Raw genomic sequence first — 6917 nt, 5'->3', positions numbered from 1 at the left:
CAATCCATGACTTTCCATATTGGCCGTGGATTAGTCCACACTTAGTCCACATCAGTTCTGTCATCTCTGCCAAGCCATGCTCCAATTGATATGCGAATTTCAAATTCTAACTGACATTATTTATTTGCTAAAACCACTCCAGCAATAAGGACGTGTAGCCAAGCAAGATTATCCATGGGATAATGGGATAAAAGGACGTTCTGGGTAGGGTGAGCATTATTCAGTCAAAATCTAATCGAAAATTCGGTTTTGAGTATTTTGATTTTCGCTTTAGTTTTCAGAATTGAAAATTCAATTAACCAATGTTATTATTATGTATAATATATTATAATGAAATTCAATCGAATCAAAATTTTTTGTCCAAAATAACCAATAAAGAAATGGGCAAATTCCATTCTCTCCTCTCAACTCTGTCTATAATTACAACTTCCAAGTTCTCCCTTGTACGTTAACAATTTATATTTATTCCCGACAAACTGAATTTTGTTTCCAACATGTCCCTCATATAAGACAAAACCCTTCAGAGCTTATATTAGCCCCAAAAACGGAGCCAGTAAAACAAGTTAAACTTTTGATGATCAGATGTCATTTTTACCCCTTAAATATATCTACCATCTATATCTATAACCTATATAAAATGAGAAAGCTTCGTATAGTCCTATCCCAACTTTGGTCGATGTTCAAGGTTTTACATTCCCAAAATACCCTTGTATGCAATTTCCTATTCCATCTTTATCCTTTGCTATTTCACGTCCCAACTTTCTTGTTATGTAATTTCCCATTTTATCCTTATCTGCTATAATAAAGACAAAAGTGGATGATCAGTATATGTTTCCAAACATCATCGTATAAGCCTTTTTTACCAACCAAGGATTGGTTACATGAATTTTGTTTTTCCTTTAGTGACATATCCATTATTAAATTATGAGCATTTAAATAAAATTTTTAGTACTTTCACTCAAGTCCTTTTCAGTCTGTCTTTAGACAGTCTAGACTTTGGATTTGGCTTTACATTGTTTTGGGCTCAGGCTTCAGGTCGGGTCCATTCAAATTTTAGTAAAAGTTAAACCCGGCCCTGACGTATGAATAGGTCTGTCTGCCTCTGGCTCTTCTAGTTCCTTTAACATGTAACTGATCATTTTTCTAATAGGTAATATAAATGGTCTTCTATGCACATGACCAAAAATCTTAATCTACTTTCATTTATTGTCTATTGGAACTATTCCTAAGTTCTTTTGAATGACTTTGTTTCTAATACTCTTCTTACTAATTTTACTATTCAAGCAAGTCAAACCATCTAAGCATTTACGTTTCTGTCACACTTTTCAAACATGTTACTTCTTAAATACACAACACTCAACCCTTATTAACTGTTTTATATAATATTATAATTATCCTTTTGGCCATAGTGGTATTCATAAGACTCTGGATGCACCCCTCCATTTTTTTTCCTACTCTAATTTTATGGGCGACATCCTCCTAAATCTCTCCTTTGTTGTTAATTATTGAACTAAAGACGTTACCTTAAGTTATTTCTTGATTTCCAGTCCTAAATGTACCTTGAATTGTACTCCTTTATTACTAAATTTACATTGGTTTGGTAAGAATATAAATACCAATCTGTACGATGCAAATACATACAAAGGACAAGGTTTTGCAGTCTACAAATATTTAATCCCTTCGTAACTGAGCCTAAAGCTCTTATTAATTGATTTAAACATTACTTCTTGTCCTAATATATCTATTTGTGAATTTATGAAACTGAAAAAGAAAAGAATAATATAAATATTAAAAACTTTGGATGTGCAATTTTTGCTTTACCCGAAGTATGAATACTAAGAACCATTTGGGGGTCTACAGAAATCAGGATTTACAATTATTATCATCTTGTCTAGCATAGAACACGTGTTAATGTTTTAAAAACTGACCCAGAATTGAAACTGTTCTAGCCACCAGATTCTGGATCAATGGTTCAACCATTTGGTTTTAATAGATGGTCAGTTCTGACAAAAAAAATAAAAAATAATTAAAAAAAAACCATTGAACAGGCAGACAGTTCAACCACCCAGGTCAAGGGTTGTTGACCAATTCAATGATTTCTAACCAAGGACCCGGTTTGGGGTAAAACAGAACCAGTTTCCTAGACGGTTCCTGGGCTGAACGATCTGACCATCCAAGTCAACAGCGGTTCAAAACCATTGACGGCTCTATTGAAGATTAATCAGGCTGTGGTTCAAGTTTTATGACCTCAATCGTGAGGATCATACGGCATATTGGAGATGCTACTATTGCAAGCATGAAGCATCTATTATTTAAAGTGTTAATCACTTGTCATGGTCATGGGAAACAGTGCACAATGTGAATTTGAAAATTCAGTAGAGAGGCGCCTTGCCCAAGTCAGGAACTGTTTCAACTTTCAAACCGGAATAAGTTACTAAAATTCTTCCAATGGTAATACACGTTATTTTCTTGCAAAATAACATTTGTAAAAAAAATAGATAAACATTTCTCAACTTTCTGAAAATTGAAGCTATGAGCTTCAAAGGAAGATGTTTTGAAGCTAAGGTTTTCATTGAACCAATTCATTTATTACAAACAGTTGGAGGAGCCTGAATTTCATGGAGGAAAGAAAACAGCAATGTTGCCACCACTTCAGAATCAAAAGATCAGGACTCTCATTTGGCTTGTGGATGGGTTGCAATGTAGTCAATGAGATGAGCTGTCGTTGAGAATTTGTTCGCTTCACTGTCTGGGATATCTATAGCAAATTCTTCTTCCACTGCAATAATTACTTCCACGTTATCTAGCATATCCAACTGCATGTCGTCCTTGAAATTTGCTGTTGGGCTCACCTGTCAAAGACCAATTTAGCATGATTTTCACTCAATTGTGTAACACAAACACAGACAAGATGAATATGATTGAAGATAAGAGAACGTATAGGTAAACAAGACTCCCGGGATAGTCAAAAGCATGAAGGGGCCACAACAGGCATCCAATGTCAAACTACAATGAATCCATCTAATCAATTTATTGGTATCCAATGTATGGTTTTGGAACTTCACAACTGGAAGTGGCCTATGACCTTATTATCCTCAAAAATTATAAAAAGAAAACAACAGTAAGACAAAATATGTAACCTTCGTGTGTGCACACCTATACATTGCCTAGATGGCAAGCTGACCTCCTAGACAAATAAAAATAAGGAAGATACCTTGCTGTAATTTAGTCTCTAACAGAGTGCGCCCCAAAAACACCCCAGATGCACATCTCAGCATGCATTGGGAACATCTCAGTGTGCGTGCACATCTATGCACCTATACCTCCTGACAATTATATATCAAACCCATATACAAGCAGTGTATGAAACTTGTGGAAAGAAAAGGAGAAAAAGAACCAATAATTTAGTCTCTAACAAATAGAAATGTTGAGGACAACAACTTCATTCTATTGTAATGATATGATAATTGCAATGCCTTGTAACTGTGTAATAGAAATTTAATTCTGTCCTATAGTAGATCTTTGTGGACTTACCTTTGTAAAAGCATCTGAAGATTCATAGCTTTTAATGCAATACTGAACAGAGCAGACGGATAGAACCGTATTCACGTAGCCAACCCCGTCTGGTTGGGAAAAGGTTGTGGTTGAGTTGAGTATGTGTTTAAAGAAATACTCAAGTGGGACAACCATTATTGCAGTTTACATACACCTAAGACTAAGAGATAAAAGACAGACATGAAAACCAAACTGATAAAGGAATCCTAGATACAACTCCTCAAAATCTAGAACATGTATATGAATGAGTATCCCTTCCAACTCTTCAAAATCTAGTATCCCATCCAATATTATATTCAAATAATTCCATCTTTTCATTTTTTTAGTTACTTTTTTGTATCTGATTTAGTTTTTTTGGTAAGATAATCAGCTTTAATTATTGTTTTAGATACTTATTATCTTCTTTTTTTTCATATCTTGTCAAATTCAATGGAACTTCTACTATGTATCAAGTTCCTTGTACAAAATTTTGTTCAAATATAACTCATAAAAATTTTGTTAAAATATACCATCTATACATCTTAGTTTATAAATGTAGGTTGTTGGTAGTTAAAGAGAAAAAAAATTGCAGTTTTGAAGTATCAAAGCAGTATCTGGTATTGCTATTAGTATTATATTGTGTAGTAGAGAAAAGTATTATTGTAATATATTCAAAAAAGAGAGGGTGAGCCACTCTCATAAGCATGTACAAGAGGGTCTTTACAAGTATATCATGAAACCCCCACCCCATCTATACATTTAGCTACAGAAGTATAAAAAAATGATGGAATTCCATCAACTCAAGAAGCTATATATAGACACATCAGGAGAAGGCTATCAAAATCCTCGCCCATCGGACCAACACCCATTCAATCTTACTCATCACAACTTCAGGTGGAAAAACCTTGACTTCAAATACTTGGCTGTTACTTTCTTTCCACACACCCCAACAAAGGGCCAAAAGGAGTAACTTCCAAAGGGTCCTTTGACTGAGAAGCCTTTCACAGGTCAAGAGGCTAGGAGAGTACAAAATGAAAATGTGCCTAGCACCCCTCAATGTCAAGGCAAGAACTTTCTACCTAAATCCATAGTTCTCCACTCCTTGGGTTATTAACACCCCAGAGCAACTGGTTTCTGCTTACTCCCTTCCTAGCCATGGTCAGTGCACCTGCCATGCCTAGCACCCCTCTGTCCATGTATCTGGTACTTTAGTTGTGTACACCAAAAAGAAAGAAGCATATTTAGTATATTAAGAGGTATAGAAATGAAGACAGAGCAAGGTCCAGAGAAGCACGCTTTCCCTGGCTTAACATATAACATATTTCTAAACACTCGTCATTCTTATTCACAAAAATCTAGGTGAGAAATACAGATTTAAAAAAGAACCATATGAAGGATTCGATTACTGTTTCAAAGGTAATATATGATTGGGGAAAAGAAAGATAGTGTCATATACTTCAGTTTACATAATGCTGTAAGCCCATTATTGTGAAAGCATAAAACTAGGTTCAGCCTGGAAACTAGTTTGCCAAGGAGATATTGCTTCCAAGTTCAGGTAAGTTTATACAAGCTAAATAAGCTCAAGCAAACCACTTTCCTCCATAGCCTAAAATCTGGTGTTCACATCTGAAGTTGCAAAATTCAGCATGATATCACTAAGACAAAAATTCAGCACAAAAGATTCAAACATGTAAATACCATTTTCATCATTTCAAACCAACAACAATATGTTTCTGTTCAAACACAAAAAGAAAAAGAAAAAGAAATACAAGATTCTACCCCCACCCCCTTGCCCTTTATTGGTATAAATGCATCACAGACCACACCACTTGGAAATATTGTGTCAGTCCCACTTCTCTCAAACAACATTACAGAATCCAGATGTTAGTTTATGATGCACTTGTACCTGATACAAAAAGAACTTCTATCATTAATTTCTCAAGAAATTAATACCATATATCCTGTGGGAGAAACACCCAAAGACAACAACAATCATGTAAAAAATTGAGGTAAGACATCGGTTCCCTTCCAGGAGTTGGTCACAACATCATTAAGGACATTATGTGAATTAAATAAAATAGTTAATTTGCTGCTGCTACGATGAAAGCTATAATTTTAGTTCAGTAATCTATAACTAAGTAAAGAAAATGCTAGAGTAGGACAAATAAGAGACCTCAAAAGTAATGAAAAGAACCAATTAAGCCTTTGGCTTAGTAGCCAATTCCGGAATTCAGAAATTGCAACAAGGATCAATTATCATAATTCCATATAGGACACAGACAAGTTTTACAAGCAAAACAATAACACCGTTATCACTTATCAGACCTGATATAAATTGGCTCTTAGGCACCCAATTACCAGGAATTCAATTTTTTTCCTTTAACATGTATACGAATACATTTGCATTTGGAAACTTGGAATAATAATAAAATGTGGTATTGGAGATATAAAAGGGAAGAAAGTATCCTCTAAATAATGTCTTCCTTAACAGTCACTAAAACCATAACTCCCATTGCACACATCATTTCCAATTTTCGGAACACCTAATTATAACTCTTGTTATAAATCCTTACTACATACTTGATTTAGGCACTCCATTCAAATTTAAATCTCTAAAGTCCGTAAAAGAGGCTTGATATTGACTTACCACCACCAAGATTTTAAAAGGCTAAAGATGCAATTGAGGCATAAGCCTCAAAAATTAAAAAAAATTAAAAAAAAAGATCAATTAGAATTTATAAATGATAAAAGGAGCATAATAATAAACCATGGTAAATAATAAAAGGTGTAAGCATCCATAAAATAAAAGTCTATAAGAAATAAGTTCCATACTTTTAGTATTCAGCAAAATAATAACTAACCAACTAACAACCCTAAACCTTTCACTAATGGGAACATTTGATGAATCATCCATAATAATTGATACTAGATTTCTGGTTGTCCAACAGTTTAGAAGAAAGGAAATAACTAAATTGATTTAATCTATGCCAAAAAGAAAAACCAATAAAAAGAACAAATGTCCATTAGGAAGAGAAATGAGAGGCAAAATAGGGTAGATGGTATTTTCTTGTTGAGAAAATAGAGAAAAATAACAAACCTAAGATGCTAGACTTTCGGTCACCCAAAAGTGTAGAATAATTAGGAAAAAAATGCCACTTGGTTTAATTGAGAATGAAGGGAGAACGGTAAAGGTTCTTTTTTTCCCTTATTGCACTCAACTCTTCTTCTAAAATCCTAAAAGATACTTAGAATTCTATTTACCCTATTGGCTTTTCAATTTGCTCTTTTTATTTGGCCCATAATTACTAGTGTCCCTCCCGCTGGTTTTTTTTTTAACTTAATAAAAACTTAAAATATTGTTTTTGTATTAAATTACTCGATTG

The sequence above is a fragment of the Nelumbo lutea genome, chromosome 6 (genome assembly GCF_056320005.1).
Source record: "Nelumbo lutea isolate HS-2025 chromosome 6, American lotus-T2T, whole genome shotgun sequence".
Classification (NCBI taxonomy): Eukaryota; Viridiplantae; Streptophyta; class Magnoliopsida; order Proteales; family Nelumbonaceae; genus Nelumbo; species Nelumbo lutea.
The sequence above is the reverse complement of the archived record's forward strand: the minus strand, read 5'-3'. Positions refer to the sequence as shown.